Source organism: Amphiura filiformis, chromosome 13 (assembly GCF_039555335.1).
Source record: "Amphiura filiformis chromosome 13, Afil_fr2py, whole genome shotgun sequence".
NCBI lineage: Eukaryota > Metazoa > Echinodermata > Ophiuroidea > Amphilepidida > Amphiuridae > Amphiura > Amphiura filiformis.
In genome coordinates this window covers 41,781,450-41,804,480 of record NC_092640.1, presented here as the reverse complement: position 1 = coordinate 41,804,480, position 23,031 = coordinate 41,781,450, and the positions used below count along the sequence as shown (strand labels likewise).

Here is a 23,031-nt window from a genome sequence, read left to right as displayed (position 1 = left end):
ATATAAAACAAATTGCACTTCCAATGGAATATGATTATCAAATCGATTTTGCGTAATATGATTCAGAGAGTATTTTAAGTAGCTTTTAACTGAAGAGTCGCGATAGTTAAGTATAGATCGTGAAAAGCAAGGATGTGCCGACTTATCCAGGTGTCTCACCTCTCTAGATTAGATAACCCCTTCATGAATCAATATTACCATGATTATACTTTACAGTATCAAGCTCGACGACCCGAGCTTTATTATTGAAAAATAACACCATCTGTATAAAACCTTCGACGATGAAATCTTTGGAAGACAAAAACCTTTGGCAGGCATTAAGGAGTATCCGTTCTTTTTTGCAGCCTCGTGGTGTTCACGTCAATAGCTGGTATAACACATGATCATAGTACATAGCAGCGCATGAGTTATGAATGTTTACAGTTCATAAGCTAGTGTTATGATTATGCCGAAATGTGTCAAATTATTCTATTCTGGTAGATTGATGTGTTGTCAGGGTTTGGGCCCAAATATTAAGTTTAATAAAAAGTTGTACCTTCATTGGATCATAATTTTCATGAACATGAATGTCATATTCTTCAGGTGTTCCATAACGGTCTATTCACATCATTTTGTCACAGCCAGATTCTACCTCTATTTCTATCATATACCACTACTCAGCAGTACCACAGAGCTGATGTACCTCTAAGACTAACCCAAAAAAGTACTATACCATTGGCATTAAGTACCAATAATAGATCGGCAAAGGCATACAACTAACATTGAGCAATTTGAGGTATTTATGGAGTAACAACGACGCGATGTCTTTCATCAAGGAGTATCAGTGTACCTCACTAGTTCTGGTCAAAGGCGGTGGTTAAGAGCGATGGTGCTGAAAGTGGATCCAGTAACAGAGATAATAGACAATGTCATCTTTCCATTCCCTGGACCTTCTTGCATTAATTATACATTGCAGTTTACCAACATTAGGCATTTATTCAAAATGTTGGTGAGATACTGCGCTGCATTGTGGGGGAGACTATACTGCTCCGTCAGGTCAGGTTAGTTCCCCATCAGTATCAGCACACCATGCTCAATGCTTTATTCACAATTTACTGAGTCTTCTGAATGCGCCTTGAGGAAATTAAACTGAGTTAATACAGTATCGAATCAGCAAGTAATACCCTAAAGACAGGCAGCTGGAGGTTAGTTCCGCCGCTATGCACAGGATAGTGACATCGCTAATAGTGACATCGTTTTCTGTCTTGAACAGTTCTTGCTCAGGTCGATTCGCTTGGCTATTATAAAGATCTTGTAAACAGGTTAATTCAACAAAAATATTTCCTTTTGGATAGATTTGGGAAAGGTTATCATGTCATGCTTAAGTTTTATACTTCATTCGCGTGCGATTAGGGCTTTTAGATAAGATCAATGTCTTAGACCGTTTATACTTGCTTTGTATAAAACAAAATGACGTTCGTGGATCAAAAATAATCCCTGAAAGAGTCTCTGGTTCTTTTTACGCCACATAGATTGAATTTTCGTAAACTAAATGTGAACAATTTGAAACCACACTGAATCTGAATCTGAAGGATATTCTCAACGCTTCTCATTCGAAGCCAACCGCGAAAATAAGTTAAGAGGTTTTCATTTTTGTTACTTTAGTTTGCACCTTCAACCTATTAGGAAATCATATAAGGGAATAAGGGAGTATAATCATGATAATTGATGGACGTGTGACCTGCATAGACAAGACAGATATAGAAGATGGCCCGTGCACTTCACATTTAATAATTGCCTGGTCACTGCTAGTGCTACTACAAGTACTCGCTTATATAAAGAGGTTTTTGCATTCGCCATAGATCTCTTAATTAAGAATAAAATTTGTCGAAAGTAATAAAAAAACAAGAAATGATTAGAATCCATGAATGACTTTGCCATTTGCTCAAATTACAACGGTGTAAAAATTAAGTTGATTATAAATAAATTATTTACCTGTTTACCTTAAAACCACTGCATGACCTATATCCTCAATAAAGAGTTGCTCAAGCATACCTGAGGGGCACCCGCTTCGGATTCTTAAAAATAATATAGATCCCTAACTATCATTTAAAGTCATAAAGTCATATTAGTATGCTACTTCACACCTTTCCGTGCGAATCAAATTAGATAGATTCGTAAATCGTAGTACAAGTGACATGCTAATATGAAGCATTTCTGAGACCATCTCTCCGAGAGAATATCTTATAAAGTGAAATTGACATTTAACAAAATGAATTATTAATTAATATTTTACAGAAGGGTGACTTCTGACGGCGCAATGGCCATTGCAAAACTTGTTTTAATATTGATATAAATGGTATGTGTGAGTAATTTACTGCCTTACAGTATATTTAGTGGTAGACATAAACAGATACCCTGATATCACGATAATTTATCTCGATAACTTCCATTCTAATATAGTGCATGCAAAAAATAAGAGTTTTCAACTTTTGATACCTAAGATATCAACGCCTGAGTCGCATGACAATGTTATGTACATTCCATGCAGCGTGTTTACTGACATTGACAGACATAATAAACGAGCAACTCCATTCCAATTAGAACATCAAATTCTATCACATTGCCTGGCTTAAAAAGAGGAGCATGAGCTAAACATCTTTCAGCTTGCGTAAACTCTGATAATCTTTTAGCGTACCAATTGTAATGCTTATGAGCTGCTATGTACATGTATGTGAGGGAACGAGTTTACTGACAGTGACAGACACCAACAGTCTTTATTCCCACAACAATTTCATACCCTACAATAAACCGTACTGCATATCGTAACATTGATGGTTATTAAAGAAACAGTGTTCAAATTCTGCAACTTCGTATACGTTAGCTTACGTCAAACTTGGACTTAGCCGTGTGCATTGATTCAAATTGTGTATGTGCCTAGTGTATTTAATATAAGTGCAATGCATCAATAGCAATTATGTCCCTATTTTAAATAAAACTATAAACTGTAAAGGAATGTACATGACGGTGCAATCAATATCCAATGTGATGCATCTAAATTGCTAGGAAAGTAGAGTGGTTAATAGCAGAGACGGGCAAAAACAACAACTTTGTTCCCATTACCACTTCACAATTTATTACATTGCATGTCATAATATTGGAAGTAAAAAAGCAATGTTCCGGTTTCCTATTTGAAGTTTACATTTTATTGCACATCATGACCATGATGACCTTGTAACATGACAGTGCTCGTGCTTTTTTGCACCTCGTGTATACTTTGACGGTGCATTATATTAAAACGTTGCATTTTATTACACTACAAGAAATGACCTTGAGACTGGAGCACTATTCAACCTAGGGAAATCTCTTGCAAAGCAATGTCAATTGCAATGTTGATACTGCTCTGTGAGCTAGGGTGAGTATGCGAGTTCCCGTGAAACCTTTTCAACAATGCTTACCATGACCTTGGAACAAAACTAGAACAAACTCCTTTTAATTTAATTCTACTTACAAACTCTTACAGAGAAGTTAATGTAAGACAAATTAAGTCAATGCAATGACAGTGAAAGACACAGGAGACTTTGTTCCTTTTAAAATGTAGCAATTGATTACACTGAGAGTTAGGTTTACTGGCACTGACAGACAAACAACAACTTTTCACGATACGGCGCGGAAAACTTTGATGGTGTAACCAATTTATATGGCAATGCTCGCAAATTGTTTCCTGGCGATAATACGTAGAAACAACATTGTACCAATTTAAGCTTCAATTTCTATTATATTGAACATCATGACCTTGAAGGCAATATTCATCTTCTTACATCTCTGCTACCAATACATGATTCTATTACACTGTATGCAATAACCTTAACTTTGTGTAATGTTCAATTTATCACGCAATACACGAAATGTCGATTGTATTGCCCAGATTGTATGTTGTTTGAGTATAAATGTGTTTACTGACAATGTAACATGGGTAAATAGCAACTCTGTTCCATATCCATTGCATACTTTAACCTTGAAATTAGAGCAGTGATGGTGATGAGCATTTTGCTACAATGCGAGAAACTCTGACGATGCACAATGTCCATTGCAGCTCATTACGTCGCGCAGGTGAGTTTACTCAATGACAAATTTGTTCCCATTCAAACTTCGCATTCTATTACTTCAAAATAGAACAGTGCTCGATTTGCTTTCCCACGTAGGGTACATTCGAACCAGGGAAGTATACAAATGGTTTGACTGACAGTGCATGAATTGCATCCGAGTAATGCGTTTACTGACAGATCCCTATAAGTAGTAACTCTGTTGCCATTTAAACTTCACCTTCTATTTCATTACATGTCATTTGACCTTGAAAGTAGAGCAAAACAAAATCTTGTTTCCACTTTAGGCACATATCCTGGAAAGGAAGATCTGTGCTTATAAACTCTGACGGTGCAATGTCAATAATATGACACGCTTGCTTACATCGGTGGTATTATGTACATTCTATCGTTAAGACTACGTTACATGTCCCTTAAAGATTTAAGTGAGTAATGCTATCAGTTTTAGTTCCCGAAGGAATTCGTTCCCTGTCCCTGAGATGAGCAGCGTACCAATTTGCCAAACAGCCAAGAGCTAGATATGATCCAGATGGGTAATAAGTTGATGACATTGTTCAGTCCAGCTTTCCAGGAAGTGACGTTCGCTTGAGGCAAGTGATTGCCAATTGTTGAATATACCTATGGTAGAATGAGTTATTGCTGCTTTTTGTTTAAGCTGAAACGTTGGTAAAATCTAACTGATTTGGTTAGGAGTGGGTAACGTATTGAGCAGAATTTTGATTTTGTTTGTTTGGGTTTTTTGGTTTTTGTTTGTTTGTTTTTTTGTTTGTTTTTGTTTTCTTTTTTGCTACCACAATGCGTTTCTGTGTTTTTACTTCATACAAAGTACACTGGAATATAAATTTCCACGGAAAAATAAACTGATCTTCAGTAATGGAGTCCTTTGTTTATAGAAATATTATCAATTGTTTCACCAACGCGAAATTACTTTTAGTTATATTATTAAACTGAGCCGATAAATCAATTATGACAATATCACGGTCGTCTATGTTATCATGCCGGCATTGACATTTATCATGTTCGCAGCAAACAACTAACGTATATAAGCTCTGGCAACGTCACTTGAAGTCAAAAGAAGTCGTAACATAATTGAATAAATTAGTCCCATTGGAGCAATTAATAACACAAATTTTGAGGCGTCAGTTCCCATTGTGTTTGACTTAATTTGCTCAACGACTGCCCGAGATAGTGTGACCGAATGAAGAGTGAGCGGTAGCGAATGAAGACCACAATGTATATATAATTTTGCTCTGACATATAAAATACAATGAAATAAGTGTATTTGGATCTTGCAAATGAATTTTGTACATGACAAGCTGAGATAGCAATCACAATGCTATTAACTTTATGACGATCAGCAATTGAAATATCAAGTGAAATCATAGCTGACAGGTATTTTTAAGTTTATCCGGATAAAAATGTTCTATTATTAGTACTTTCTTTGTATCACAGACAGTGACTTGTTGGTTGAAGTACGTTATTTTCCAATGGCGTACAGTATTGTGCGATTTGCAAGGAACAAGTGACGTTTTTCCCCATTTAAATTTGTAGACAATAGTTCAGTTTGGGAAAGGGTTTTAAACATGATAAAGCTTTGTTAAACATTAGTGTTATGGTAACCCAATAACCCAAACAGGTGTGTATTGTATGGGTTTTTTTTTTTGTGGGGTCATAGTACGTTTTTGTTTCGGTGTGCAAAAATAGAACGATTTCCCAATGTAAAAAAATGCACTTGCGTGAAACAGTCAAACCGATTATATTCTGGATCGATTTTACGTAATGTGATTCAGAGGGTATTTTAAGTAGCTTTTAAGCGAAAGTTCCCGATAGTAAAATACCGACTCATCCAGGTGTCGCAGCTCTAGATTAGTTACCTGCGCGAATCAATATCATCATAATTATAGTACAAAGCTGGACGACCCAAGGCTTAATATTAAAAAACAAAACCATCTGTATCAAATTTGTGATTATAAACAGGTGAGTCAGTGGCGTAGCTGGGATTTTTTCCAGGGGAGGGGCAAGCCTGTATGGGGCGGGCCCAAATCCACCAAACAAAAATTTAGCTGCCCCTTCCTCAACAGCCCGAAAAGGTTGACCCAATTTTTTTTCCGGTGGTTTGAAAAAGTGAAGAGCAAAAAAAACAAAGGATTATAGGCACTAGCCCCCTAAAAGCAACACATTTTGATATAGTACCATGTTTCCCCTCCTCTCCCTCTCCTTTTTCCTCTTTTTTCCTTGCGCTAGGGGCGGCAATGAATAATCATGTACTTTTTCAAAACATTAAAACAAATCCGATAAGATAATCATTATTTTTAAACACCTTGTGCGAAAAATATTAATACTGTTAGATTGTCGTCAAAGTTTGACTGAAACGCTAAAAAAGCTATGAAGGATTTAGAATGTCCGTCTTTTTGTGTCGTCATACAATTGGAAATGCAGTATTTTCATTTTAGCATTGGGTAAATGTTGGCATTCGTTGCCTCGACTCTTCGGATACAACATAATACTCAGGTATATAATAGCACCACAAACCTTCCAAATGGTGTGGAAGGCAAAAACCTTTGGAAGGCATTCAGGAGTATCCGTTCTTTTTTGCAGCCTCGTGGCGTTCACGTCACTATAGCGGGGATAACACATCTTTCGTTCATGATCAAAATACATAGCAGCGCATGGGTTATGAATGTTTACAATTCACAAGCTAGTGTTATGATTATGCCGAAAGGTGACAAATTATTTTATTCTAGTACATTGATGTGTTCTCAGGGTTTGTGCCAAAAAATTGAGTTTAATACATTGTATCTTTATTGGATCATAATTTTCATGAACGTTAATGTCATATTCTGCAGGTGTTCCGTGAGATCTATTCACATTATTTTGCTACACAGCCAGAACCTTCGACTACTTCTGTCATACCACTACTCTGGAGTACCATATAACCGATGTACTAACCCCACAAAGTACTATACCACTGGCATCATGCCGTACATGTACCAATAATAATGTAGATTGCCTAGATACAGCTGAATCTGCAGAATCGGCAAAGGCGAACAACTAACATTGAACAATTTGAGGTATTTATGGAGTAACAAGAATGTCCCGTTAGCAATATCAGTGTACCTCTGCGGTAAACCAGTGGTATACAATTGGCATACATGGGTACCTACGAACCTACGACTGGATTACCGCTAGCCACAAAGAGCTATAGCGGGGATAACACATCTTTTCGTTTAAGTACATAGCTGCGCATGAGTTATGAATATTTACAGTCACTGTTATTATTATGCCGAAAGGTGACAAATTATTCTAGTGGTGTATAAAACATCTAGCTCTAAAGTATTACACTTGGTTCTACAGGTAAATTTTACATTAGAGTCATTCCATGCCAACTGAACCAAATTTCTGAAAAGTTGGCAGGTGACCCCTTCAGAATTTGATGTTACTTCATCAAAGTGTTCCATTTTGGTCACAATGAATGTACTGAAAACGACAATGTACGTATCATACGCCCGTGCATCTATTCACAATCACTCTCATGCGACGGGATTTTGAATAGATGCACGGGCGTATGATACGTACGTTTGGAAATCGCAAACTCTCTACTACCTACGATGTACCGCGGTGTACCATTTATGAACATAATGAAGTACCTCGTATGTATATTAGTACACACCATGAAGTCATTTTGGTGTTAGGAATGATATATATACACACGATACTGCTGCCACTGTATTCTTTTCACTTTGCAGACTAATCACGTCGCGTCTGGGAGATAATAGTACGTACGTGGACTACCACATACTAGTACATTGACGAAAGAAGAGTATCTATTGGCCTATCGGGATATACCAAAGTATGAAAAACTTGTAGATTGAGTTGCTAGCCAATTCCACCGCAGGGTACCGCATATAGAGGGAAACTGGCTATGTATATGAACAAGACCGTCAGAGGTTGCAGGTGCTCATGAAATCCAAGCACATTGATACATAATAGCAATCATATCTGAGGAATACCCTCAAGGGTTAGTGTTCAAAGTTTCATATCTATCGGAAGTTCAATTTTGACTTCATTTTTTAAAAAGTAATTACGGCATCATAACAAGGATGTATTTCAGTATCATGAAAGTAAGATTTTGATAAACATGTTTCCTCTATGAATATCAAAATATGAAACGAAAGAGAAAGTAATGAAATGAAAATATGTTACATTACGAATGAAGTCGATGTTTTATGGATTTAGTGAATGTAGGGTTTAAGACCAACTTCATCGCATTGTCGTTTATTATGCAAGACGTGTTAGATTTGAGAGATATTCGGGATTGAAAATATAGCTTTGGTGTGATTTGAAGCTGATGCAGATAAGTCTTATGCAACCAAATATAAAGATGTATTATTGAAATGCTATACCAAACTGGGATTTCGACATGTAAGCCATGGTAGTATCTAGTTGACACTTTCGATACAGAAAAGTAATATTTTGGATAAATTGGGTTTAGTCGGAATTGAATTCCAAATAACGGAATTTGCCATTCCTGAAGCGCTAAAAAAATAAAATTATAGATACTATTTCATGTTTAGGATATAAAATCTGAATATGGAATACAAGGCAAAATGACAACTGAAAGTCGGTTAAACGATCAGCTGCAGCTATGGGCGATGCCATATGACGTCACAGCGTGAAGATCAAGGTACCAAATTGAGTTACAGATTGGAGGTACGTGTGAAGAATTGTTAAAGCAAAGTTTTTTTTTATTTCTACATGATCCTGTGTCATATTCTGGGGTACCCAAAAATGTAGTTTTGTTACATTTTGATGTGCAACTTGGACTTCAAAACAGTGTCCCTTGAGTATTCCTTCACTAAGAAGATTCTTAAATTGAGGCTAATTTATTCTAATTACTCATGTTTTAAAATAATTTTTAATTATTTTCTTATGACGTTTGGCATGAAATGTGCCAAGGGTGGTTGAGGATTAGGAGGAGGATTAGGAGGAGGGATTCGTATCGTAAATTTGATCTAAAACCCCCATTAAAAATGTGAATCTAGTAAAAAAATGTCTAAATGAACTCCCAGACATCTAAACCAAGTAAATAAATACAGAAGGTCATTTAAAAGACTAATACTTGCTCAGAATGATTGTAAATGTGGAAAAATGTGGTAAAAGAGGTGGGGTTAAATCCCACCTACTTTTTGCCCGCACTCTCTCATTTTTAACCGATTTCCACAAAAAAAAGGTGTCAAAATGCTCAGGAGGATGAACCACTTCAACTGAGACGTGTAGGTAAAATGTTTGAAACATTTCATTTTTTTACTATGTAACACAAAGGTACCCCAGGACCACATACATTATGAAAGATAGATAAACTTCTCTAAGGACTTTATCAAACTTATATGTTTAAGATTACTTACCTGCAATAGGTAGAATTCCGTGCAGTCATGAAAAGAAAAAAGAAAGAAAGAAAAAAAATCCATTAGAAATTGTAACAAAACAATTTTCGATAATAACGTCAACTTTGGTTAATAAAATATATTATGTTGTAAATATTTTTAAAAGAACAACGGAAATGAATGAGAACGCGAGAAGGCTTCAGAGGAACAGGGTGTATTATAGGTAGAGTCTGATCTATGCCCGGGATCTATGTTATTATATGTAAACTATTTCTATTGGGCATGTTGGAATATCTTAGATCATTGGTCCTTTTATATAATTTACAGGTATAATCAAGGATTGCTTTTTGTATGACTTTGTATCTCTGAGTTTTTCTGTCTGTCTTTTCGATGTATCCTCGTGGATAAAATCTGCCACACCACAAAACACTTCGTATCGGCTTATAAACTATATGGTAAGGCACAATAGGAACAGTTATATTGAAAATGTTGCATCTTTCCTCGATCATGTCAATGTACCGCTATCGGTGCTAAAAGAGTACGGGTACAAATATCATGTGTATGGTTATCTTCATGACCCTTTTGGTAACTAAATAGTGACTAAATAGTTTTTCCTACCCAGTGACGCTATCGTGGAAATGGCTATATAGTCTTCAAAAATTTGGAATATGTCTCAAACAATCAGGGAAAAATATGTTGGCACACTTTGACTCTCATTTGGTAAATCTCCGTCCCCGCTCTCCTCGCGGCGCTCTCCCAATTCAATGGTGGACAAATTGTCATCAGGTCCGTACGAACATCCAACATTGAAATATGGGGGGGTAACATACAGAGGGAGTCTGTGCATCACATATATCGCGTGCATGTTTTTTTTTCCAAATTTTGATAGGGCACGCATTTAAATCATCACTCCTTTTAGCTCAGATTGACCATGGAAGTAGAAGTCTTCTATACCTCCATGGAGTGGCTCACGTAGAGATGAACATGTACAAGTTCCAATATGTTAAATGCATTACAATCACATTATGACCATTGAACTTAGCCGATAGATTGAGATACAACTGATAACCTGTAGTGAGGGAATTCGACACGTACCGTTATTGGTGGCTAACGGTAACGTGTCCCACAATGCATTGCACAAAGGTATACTTCCTGACACAACGCTTGAACACTTCGACGACAGCTCAGTGCAACAAAGTCTCATCACGGTTGTTTGATTGATCATTTATTAAATTGTCTAATAAAACATTTAATTATATAATGTTCAATTTTAGACCTGGACAATAATACCACAACTATCACACTAATATGTGCCTATATTTTCAGCTCTTTTTAACATAGATTTGTATTTCTTATTTATCTTTTTCTGCTTTTTGGTGGTATTTTTATATTCTATAAACTGTATATTTGTTTGCAATTTGAGGGCGCTATTTACATATATTTTTAATATAATTTAGCCAAATGTTGTAAGTTTTTTCCTAACAATTCATGATAAAAAGTTTTTTGAAACTTTCGTTACTATTTGTTACTCTTTTTCTGACGTTTTAATGTCATTATACCAGTGTCTACTCCTTGTAAAGATGAAAACACAATTTGTAAATAGCGCCATCAGTGTTCACATTTTCTTTAAAATGACGTGCCTGGGTAATGTTAGTCAACAGCACGATTGCATTTGTAGGGGAGCTAAAGGTGATGAGGTTTTGTTGTACTGTGCCCTCGACATTTGAACCATTTGTGGAGTTCGAAGAGGGAGTTGTTGCAACCCCCTAATTTTCGTATATGAAGCGTCATATACCATTATATTTGGTACCAATATATAGCTACGGTCTATCCAGTGATACCAAAACAAGTACAAACATCCCTCACATAATTTCGCTAAGACGTCATAATGTGAGCATGCCCTCGCAAAACAGGGAAAACATGCTAGTAAAAATCATGGATTTTACTGTAGAAACCTATGGTATTGTATGGTGGGCTTCACCAACCCACTCTATAGTAATTTTGATGCTCGGCCCTATACCCCGAATACGGTGCTGGGGGTAAAAATGTTATCATTCTATTTGGGGTGCACAACGAAACGGGTGGATCTACGATTAGATCAAAGTCGTTCGGCCGTACATACGCGAGTTCAGTTTTGTATACAGGATGACAAAGGGATCGGGAAATGTTACACCGCTTCGTACTGCTAAGGTTATATAATGCGACTTGCGCAACATTAGAATTCCGTGATTCAAGTGGTGATCGTTTGAAACCGGGGGTAAAAGAAGCAGTATCTGCTTAACAATTACATTCTACTGCATTCTACTTTGGAAACAAATTGCTAATAAACGGGCAGTATACGTTATGCTGCTTTATTGTAGATTACTTTTGAAACTGATTAAGTCGATAACCGCGAAATCCGCGATACAACCGCACCTGTATCTGTAAATTGCCATATCAGAAACCAAGAATTTTTAGCAGTATGAAATTTGAAAGCAACGTGACCACAATAATACAGAATGATGGGATTCCATTTCATCATCTCGACTCATCCCTGTTAAAAGAAGATACCAGTCGGCAGTCGGTAATGTGTTCAACACGTTTATGACCTCCAGTCCGTGTGGCTATACATATAGCAAAGCAGCTTATTAAGTTACAGGTGTGTACAGGTCAAACTAGAGCAAGAAAATCACGAAACAAATTGAAAATATTTCCAGGTTTCCCATCGATAATCGAATAGCCTATAGACCCTCAGGAGATGTGACTGGATTGAATATTTTGGACATGGCCGAGCTAGTGGTCCAAAGAGTTGTAAAATATGATATTATCCTGATATCCGTTGAATAAAAGTAATGAAGAATGTATTGTACGTACACAAAGGTTTCAAGGAACATAACCCTTTCTCTCATCAATACAACAAGTACTACATGTATACAAATTTTGTTAAAAGATGCCGATACTTTTAAATCCATATTCTGTACTGACATGGTTTGGGGCGTCATGTTATTCTGTGATGTGAAAATATAGGACACATTCAATGTATGCCAGGGAATGTATGGCACGGTTTGACTGAAACCCATTTTCAATGTATACAGCCAAAGAAACCCTGCCAAGTTATATTAAACATATCCAAAGAATGCCTTTGCTCCAATATAAAATTGTATACCGGCATGATAAGATAGGGCGTCCACTTTTTTTTTTTATAAGAATTCTTGTTCCAGTGTCCAATATTGGCTTGGTTTATTAGAATTTTACCAAATGAAGATAAATAGCCTAAATATCACGCTGATTTGAACTCAGGTGTTCAATATCTTTCTAACGCCATTGTGTACACAACCCAACGGGGATTCACCTTTCGGTAAATCCCATAAGCCTTTGCGTGTACACCTGAGATGCCGTCATTTAACGTCATGACGACTTACCGGGGAATGCGCTAAATGCGAATGTTCGGCAAAGGAAGTTCGCATCAGCACAAATCGCCATGACGTCAAATGACGACATCTCAGGTGTACTCGCAAAGACTTATTTACCGAAACGGTGAATTGCATTTTGTGGCGTTAAACTCAACCCGTAGATGATACAAAAAGAACGTATCGAAAGCAGCAGCTCTGTGGACCTCTCTCGGGAAAGGCAATCTCTATGCAATATCCTGTAGGTTTTCCTGACTTCCCATACTATACATGCAGGTGTCATTTGTTTCATGTGTTTTTGAAAATAATAGTGACTTCTTGTTATAAAATATGAACATCTTCAGGGGCACACCTTAGGCTGTTCAACGGAGAATTGTCATGATTGTTAGAGTCATATTTCTGATGCTCTGCGTGCTAGCCATAGACTGCAACATAAAAAGTTCCAAGTTTTCAGATATTTTCTCAAAATATGATATCAAGAGCTATCTCAGGAACCACTGAACCAATACTAGGCTTGTTTGTACTCATTTTAATGCATTTTTCAAGCTGATTCCAAATATGGTCATGAAAATTTACAATTCTGACATTTTTGATATTTTTTGTAAACAAATTTTGAAACTTGTCGTCTGCAGTCAACATCCGCGTGGAGAGAGTTAACATTAATATCCAGAAATTAAAGAATACTGTTATTAATGTTATCACGATATTTCGACTTCGTTTTAAAAATATGTTAAAAGCGATCAAATGTAAAAACAAAGCGGCAATGAGATGAATAAACAATCAATATCAATTCATTAGCATGTGCTGCGACTAGATCTCAACAATCACTTAATGTGATAAACTAACATGACACCCAACTCCTGCAAATGCATTAACGGGTTCATTGGCCTTATATTTGTAAACCTGTTAACACACACAAAAAATAAACTAAATTGTTCTATGTTGTGTACTTAAATCTGAATAAAACAGTAGCCAAAGGCAGATTTTTTATTACCATGATTACGTATTATTTATTTTTATTTCGAATACTTTTATTTTTATTACGTATACTTTTGAAATGATAGTTTGAAAGTTTAAAAAATGCTTAATGTTGTTGATTTTAGTCATGTGTGTATGGCAGATATGTCTGGTGTGCACCTGGACCCGGCAGTACGACCATAGACTTTATACAGGGGTAAAAATAACTGGTACCTTAAGGGGTGGGGTATGAACATTAGGAGATTATTTATTGTGGGACATTAGAGCACATCAGACATATCGAATTGCATTCTGAATACGAAGAATGTCCTTCTGGTATCAAATAATTTAGATTTTTTGAAATTCGCAATGTAATACACATTTTATGGCAAATGATTAAAAATTGATATTTTTGATATTTAACAGTACTCGAAGTAAACTTAATAAATCTGATAACATGTACTTAAAGTGTATGTAGGTGGGATGAAAAGCCGACGATCAATTGAAAATTTTGACCTTTCGTATTAAAGATATGGATTTTTTTTCCCAAAACACACAAAAAAATTTGGTCTTTTTGGGAAAAAATCCATATCTTCAATATGAAAGGTCAAAATTTTCAATTGATCGTCGGCTTTTCCTCCCAGCTACATACACTTTAAGAATATATCATTAGATTTATAAAATTTACATCGAGGACTGTTATATATCAAAAATGTGCAAAATATCAAATTTTAATAATTTGTCATAAAATTTGTATTATATAGTGATATCAGAAAGACATTCTTCGTATTCAGAATGCCATTCGATATGTCTGATGTGCTCTCATGTTCCACAAAAATACTGCCGAAACGCTCAAAACGCTCATTCCAGATCCCTTAATGTTGTTGATTTTAGTCATTTGTGTATGGCAGACATGTCTTGTGTGCACCCGGACCCGGCAGTACGACCATAGACTTTATACAGGGGTAAAAATAACTGGTACCTTAATTAATTTGCCGTCTGTATACTGCGATTATTTGAATCGTTCAATGTCATTATGTGTATATTCGGTTCTCTATTGTAAATAGAGCGAGAAATATTATATAATTGATATTCAGTATGCTCAGCTCTCCAATATATCGCAACATTGTTACACATATTGGTTATGCAACTTAAGAATAACATCAATCGTATCAACATGATCAAGTACAAACAAGTTTTCATCATGAATTTCAATTGAATCTTCAGCATACGACTTCATATTGTATACATAATGCATTACGATTTCGAGCAACAGCTTAATGCTCTGCATGCTAGCCATGCACTTCAACGGAAAAAGGTCAAGTTTTGAAATATTTTCTCAAAATATCAAGAGCTATCTTAAGAACTACTGAACCAATACTAGGCTTGTTTGTACTCATTTTAATGCATTTTTCATGCTGATTCTAAATATGGTCATAAAAATTTACATTTCTGAAATTTTTGAATTTTGAATTTTTTTAAAAACTTGTCGTCTGCAATCGACACCCACGTGAAGAGAGTTAATTTCAAATAATATTGTATTTTTTCTTCGTTTCATCACGGGAAAGAATACATTGGGAGCACATTACTAAATTGAATACTAAGCAATTCACTACCAATCTTGCATTGGGTAAGAAATTTAAAATGCATTTATTTGGCAATATTATGTTGTAGTATATTGAAGACAATGTTTAAAATGTACATAAAAGAAATGCAATACAATGAGTACAAATACTGTTTTCTATATAGTTCTTGCGATATAGAATTCCTCAATTTGGTGACTTTTTGTATCGATAATTGTCTTATACGCGAGGCATGAAATTGATCGCTTTAACAGGAAGATAAACGTATTCTTCATTACACCTTCAAAGTATAATTATGTGCATATAGAGAAATTGAATTCATCTCACGTACCATGTGTAGTGAGATCAAAACAGCTTGTGTAATGTATTATTAATAATTAAAGGAGCATTGATGATATTGTTATGTTCAGTTGAACATCTTATTGTTCCATACTTCAGGGTTCAATATAGTAAATGCGCAGAGCAGTATATTAGACAGTGTAGTTCGGTTATATTTATAAATGCGCTTAATACGCACGTGACTCATGGGCACGATATACCAAGGCCAGCAAGTGTGACCAAATGACTGCTTGTAAGATGCTACGACTTACTAATAAAGTATATGAACTCCATGAGTTCAAATTTTCAAATCAATGGGAATTCTGGATAAAACTATGTCGTAAACACATTGGAACAGTTGAGATCCTAGTGTACGGTCTCTTATGATGTGGAAAAGTACAGCCATTGTTTCTTCAGTACATTTACATGTAACTAGCACTTGGGCTATGATCATATAATCACCCCATAATAGGTTACTCAATAAGCATGGTTAGCATATCGGCGTGTGACACTGTTTAAATATTATTCCTCATACTACTGTCATTGACCGATAAATGCAAGTGAGCTAGAGATTAAAGAACGCGTAACGCAGCAATTTCCTTTCTCGAGTATAAGCTTCGTTTCTATCGACGAGCATGAAATAACACTAGCAGCTAAAAGAATACAAAGTAAACGGTTAACTAGCTCATATTAAAAACTATCATATGTGTATTAATGGTGTGTTTGTTTTTACTCAGGTAAAGAAAATAATAGTCTGCAGTTGATAATAATATATCGAGGACTTTAAGAAAAACCAGAACCACCTATGTCCACAATTACATATTACTCATTTTTTGGCAACAAATGGACGGTTAATTCTGCCCACCATAATAAATGTAAGTTACTTTGGGTACAAATGGACGGTTAATTCTGCCCTCCATTATAAATGTAAGTGACTTTGGGGTATATGCATGGTCACTTGCTTCTAACTGTTTAAGTGACCATGCATATACCCCAAAGGCACTTGCATTTATTATGGAGGGCAGAATTAACCGTCCATTTGCTGCCAGAATGAGTAACACGTAATTGTGGAAATAGGTGGTTCTGGTTTTAAGCCCTCGATATTAAAGGTGGGTGGACCGATTGTAAAACGTGTTTTCTACCTCACATGCATTGAAGACCATCACCGGAACATTTTCATTCCAAGTTTTGAGTTAAAGTGTTCCAGCGATTTTAATTCTGAAAGGAAAAACATGCATCACAGTATCTCATACCAAAATCGGCTGTCACATACCTTAAATATTCAATGTTATGACATTTTAAATTAATTTTTAACATTGTATAAGGAACGGTAATTCCCTGAAGTAGTTCCTTTCTGTTTTAATTGTTTAATCAATGTATAGAGGAAAGAGTGGGTGGCACAAAATTATTCCGATCTATAGCAATTAAAGAACGTATAACATAGTATTTCCTCTCTCCATCTCTTGAGTAAGCTTCGTTTAAATAATCAGTGGTGTACCGTAGCTGCTCCTACCCGGGGGCTGCAGAAAAGGTATATTTTGCCGCCCCCTTTATCAACATCCCGAAAAGGTTGGCCCAATTTTTTTCGACGGTTTGAAAAAGCAAAAAAAAATTGATGTATAGTTCCATTGGTTTAACATTTTTTTAATCCTTTTTCATATTTCCCCTTTTTCTTTAATTTCTTTTTACCACCCCTTCTTCTTCCGCCGACCATTCTTTTTTGCCACACCCTGCTTTTACCCCGGGGGACTCGCGCCCCCAAAGCTCCCCCCTCCCCCCAACAACAACAAAATACGCGCATGTTAATCGAGCTGGAAATAACACAAGCAGCTACAATATTACGAAGTAAAAGAGTAAAACTATAATGCAAACTACTCGTATCCTATCTCCACTCATGGTGTGTATGTTTTACTTGGGTAAAGTAAATGGTTTGCAAATTTGTGATACCTGAAGTAATTCCTTACCGTTTAATTGCTATGTATTTATCTATTTTTAAAGGCAAAAGTGGATTGCACAAAAAGAAAGTGTCGGATGGTTCCGATATAATATTATTTTGAATAGCAAAGCCAGATCATACATACAAAATTAGAAATCTTTGTAGATTGATGCTGCCATTGCAAAAGGCCCCGTTACAATTTCAGGATAGTATGTTAACTATTTTTGCTTCATTTGCCCCAGAAAAAGCCAGGTTGTCCCTTGAATAAATTCACCAGGTCTGTAAATTATCAATAACATAAAGATTTTTATCGCATCAAGACCAGTCAAAACTTACGTTTCAGGACGTTTCATCAACCATCGGTTGAATTCATCAGCAGTGTTGCTGTTTGCTATCACACAGCACTTTAAAACATAAGTCAGTAAGTTTTGACTGGTCTTGATGCGATAAAATTCTTTATGTTCAGGTTGTCCTTATTCAACATCCGATAGGGATATACGAGATCCGAAATCTTAACTTCATGTACATGTACTTAGCATGCTTAGAGATCAGCCATTAGCTAAGACTTCTAGTACGTACATGTGACAACCATAGTTTTTCCTTAATACAGTTATCCTTATCACCCAAACAGAAAATGTAGGTTACCCACCACAGCATATCTGCGTGTGACTCTATTTAAAAATTACTCCCCATACTACTGTCATTGACCGAAAAAGACAAGTAGGCTATAGATTAAAGAACGCGTAACACAGTAATTTCCTCTCCCGAGTACAAGCTTCATTTATATCGACGAGCTGGAAATAACACTATCAGCTAAAATAACATGAACTAAAAAGTAAAACTCATTCTCATCATTCAAACTATCTTATCTAATCATGCTAATGTCCTGTATGTTTGTACACCGGTAAAGAAAATAATGGTTGGCAAATTTTGATAATAATGCTGATTAATTGGTCTGATAATTTCTTTAGTTATGAAAAAGGATAATTTCCCGGGGGTAATTTTTTATTAATTTTGTTTATCTGTAGAGAAAAAATGAAATTAATATGCGAGTAAATATCGCCATATATTAAAAAGAGCGATTGCGAGTCTAAGAGTTATTCTAAGCTATAGAAAAGTGGTCATTCCTGTGCTGATCTTGAAAATGATGTTAACTATAATTAATCAGAAGTAATGGTAAAATTGTATTGGAAAATGCATTACGTACAAATATTATATGTTAGAACAATAAATATTGGCTAATTGAATTTACACTTAAGGATCGACCAAACATCGATGCTCGATCGAAAGGTTACCTGTCCGATGCTCTACCAACAACTTATGATCCTGTTGACATTTATAAGGTATTGTTTACCAATATCAAAGTATCCATGTGATTGAATCACAGACTTCATTAAAAGGCGAATTTTATCCGTCTACAGGATTTCATCTCTTATTCTACTGACTATCAGACTACATAAAAATATAGGCAAATGGTATTTCCTTTGAGAGCATTCACAACTGTATACATCACTGACATTTTGCATTTGCTTCAGTCAGTATAGATATCTGTTACATGCAAAATATGTTTGCATTTTGTTCACAAAGTGTATTATGAATTTGTAAAATTGCCGACTGTGGAAATGAACCCGAATCGATTCGATGACTTGTCCTCTTTACCGTTCCTCTGCGCGAATGTCGTAAAAAACAGAGCTCAAAATTATTTTACAATGCAATTGTTTTCATAATTTTCATTAAAAGTCAATATCTAAAGTTTTCACTACACTACGCATTCTACGTTAAAAGTGCATCAAAATGAGTACAAGCGAGCCCAGTATTGGTCCATGATAGGGTTTGTCAGAACGATGTTTTGTTAAGTCGGCATAATGCAGCCAGGTACCTCAAACTGCAATCACCTGTTATCTGCCTACACATTTATATGGATGTACATAATTATAAACATTAACCTCGTTCTCTGATTTTAATCTAGTTTAAAGCACCAAACCATAAGATTGAGCATTGGAAATGCCTGATTTGATATGAATGGATATTAATCTTTTAGCGTTTGATTTTCCTTTTCCTTTTGATTTTGTTTTTTGTTTTTCAATTTCCTGTGCATTTTGCTTCCATGGCAAAACTCTTGAATTCCAATTTACGATCTATCTTGTTTATACATGTATCCACATTTCAATGGTAACCCGATGTCAGTAGGTTGCACTTCTATTTCAAACAGAACTTTAACAGCAGTCAAGTTAGCTCAATCGATAAGGCGTTCGACTATGTTTCGAGAGGTTGCGGGTTCGAACCCCGGCGGTGGCTAGTACGCTCGCGTGGACAATTAAGTTTGAAATTACCCTAGCCATAAATGTGCGGCTAATTGATTCATTGTAACCCGTACGAAACTCGGGGAACTTATCCTGGTTGCGACGATCAATTGTGGAATGTCTAGGGTATGCGCTATTGAAGCGGCAGAGGAACTGAGTTGTTGTTAAATGGTTTATTGAATCATATGGGGGCCGCAGTGGTCAGTGACAACCTGTAAATTGTGCTGAGGCTTGTGGACCAACGTCCAGGCGTTGTGTCTGTGCATAGCGCATGAATCACTTCGCTTTTTCTCTTCTTTTTTTCTTTTTATAAGGAATGCATATCAACCTGAGGCTTTCCTTTGCATATTTTATGTGAGGAGGGGTAAAGATGCGCATTCCCCCGTTAATTATCTGAGGCTGCAACTAAACTGGCCCTCAAGGAAAGTGAATTGCGCATCCATAGTCAAATGTTTATATGGCAGAACATTATCACACCAGTTTCAACCTCAAAGTTCACTCATCACATGCTCCTGATAATGTGTGACACAACGATTAGCGGACTAACTTTGACTTTAAAAGCTATAGATTTCCTGTGATAATGATTGGGACAAATCTGAATTCCAAACTCCCTAATATCCGCAATGCTTAATGCAAATAGTTTTGCTCCATAAACATGATAAAATAGAGTTGTGTGAAGGCAGAGACCTAAAGAGTGGCTGCTAACGAGACTTACGAGAAACTGGGGTAATGTACCTGTCGATTGCATAAAAACACGAACACTTCAGGTCTGTTCCACTAAACCAGTTGCACAATAATTTAATAGTGAATCAATGAATTGCAAGTGATGTCATGATATAGGAAAAGATCACACTGTGCACCTAAGTATGATGAATCGTCGACTCTCTTTCAAATGTTGGTCATCATTGAGGGCTTAGATAGCGATGTTTGCAGAGTATTTTAGTGGGGTCCGAGAGCACATCCAGTGGCGTAGCGTGGCCGCCCCAACCCCGGGGGCTGAAGAAGAAACAATTTTGCCGCCCCTTCCTTAACAGCCCGAAAAGGTTGACCAATTTTTTCACGGTCGTTTGAAAAAGTGAAGAGCAAAAAAAAAAAAAACGGTTTTAGGCGCTAGCGCCCTAAAAGCAACCTTTTTTCAAAAATTTTTCTGCTTTTTCAGTTTTTTGCGCCCTTTTTTATTTGCTAATTAGTTTTGCCGCCCCTTCGTTTTTGCCGCCCATGTTTTTGCCGCCCCTTCTTCCGCCGCCCCTTCGTTTTTGCCGCCCCCTACTTTGACCCCGGGGGGCTGGCGCCCCCAAAGCCCCCCCCCCCCAAAAAATACGCGCATGACATCAGACACACCAAATTGCATTCTGATTACGAGGAATATCCTTCTGATATCACTTTTTTAAATCGCGATATAATACAAATTTTACGACAAATTATTCAAAAATGATAGATTTATTTCAAAAATGATAGATTTATTAAGTCTAGCTTCGATGACAAAACAAAAACATTTTTTTAATAATTTGCCATAAAATTTGTATTATATGGCGAATTAAAAAAAAATCAAAAATATTTGATATTAGAGCCTGGACATTCCTCGTATTCAGAATGCAAATTGGTATGTCTGATGTGCTCTCAGACCCTACAAAAATACTGTGAAAAAGTGGGTGATCGACCCTTAAAATTATGTAGATCATGTGAATCTTTAAAACTCAATTCACCTGTCTCGTTTTAAATCTTTGGTAAATGATCCAAGTTCCAAAGCTACCATATCATAAGTTATTCCTAGATTGCATATTCTTCGTGAATTCGTGAATCAATAAATGTTTACTTATAAAAACACAGAAAAGACCATTCTGTGCTTAAAAGTATGAGTCATCTACTACACTCAGTAATTATTGGTCAAAATAAAAGTGAGACGGTCTAAGAGAATTTCTTCAAGTATTATTTATTTATTCATTTATAAAACGTAAAAAGGACTCCAAAGGAAACGGACATTAGCTTCATCAAGTTGTTTATAAAGCACGATATATTCTAAATTCTATTACCCCACGACCCATTATTCAAAATCGCGCACTGTGATTTGTTGAAACGCGTCACATGACAGACCATTAATTAGCGATAAAGTGTCAAGGGCAACGAACTTTATGTTCTTCTATCATCACAGCGCACAGCAGAGCGCACAGCACACCTGCTTATGTAGGGGAGAATGGAATGTCACAGGTGTTATTGTATGTGCATACCTGCTTATAGGGAGAATGGAATGTTAGGTTGTGTTATTGGAATGTGCATACGCTTTGGCTATGCGTATGCGCTCCACCTTGAGGTAAACAACTTGAAATATTTGTTCAAAAAATTTGATATTTTCTCTTTAAATCACACTATTTTGTGGTAATAGAATAGAAATAAAGGGTGCAGCATTATCCTTTACACGCAAATAATGTGTCCTCGGCAGTAAAACGTTTAAATAATGGGTTCGGCTGCGCCTCACCCATTATTTACGTTTTACTGCCTCGGACACATTATTTTCGTGTAAAGGATCATGCATTACCCTTTATTTCTTAAGTATATATCTCTAAAAGCAGGGGATTTCTTATGTTTTGCTTCTTACCGATTGACCTATTTTTTGTTAAATTTAAGACCATGCATCTCTAAAAGCTTATTTGTAAAAACAGAAAGAATAATGAAGAGGATTCTGATTAAATGTTAAGTATTGTGTATTTTATCTGTTCTATCTATAAGAAAATGAGGTCGAAAAACAGATAAATATTTCCGTCAATTTTGTGGTACTTATGAAAGGTCAAGTGTTGCTGGAATTGCTCCATTTTGAGGAAACACGACGCTACGCTCAATTTTATCACAATTTTAGATTACGAAATTCGCGAAAGCACGAAAAACGTGTAAAACACGTGCGAACGTTGCATCCAAGTTTGAACTAGTTGCTAAACGTTTCATAACAATTGCAACACAGATGTTTACATTCCATTCCACAATTGAAAAGGATTATTCGCGGACATTTATCAAAAAATAAAAAAATAAGAAGAAGCGCAGAGATTTACAGACATAAACCCACAAGCCTCGGCACACTTGA

The 23,031-nt window shown here is 36.1% G+C and overlaps 1 protein-coding gene across 1 annotated transcript in view; it reads right to left on the bottom strand.

Moving 5' to 3' along the window:
- Window positions 1-23,031, bottom strand: part of LOC140168379 (CD9 antigen-like) — a 226,177-nt gene that overhangs the window by 121,035 nt on the left and 82,111 nt on the right. The window lies entirely within an intron of this gene.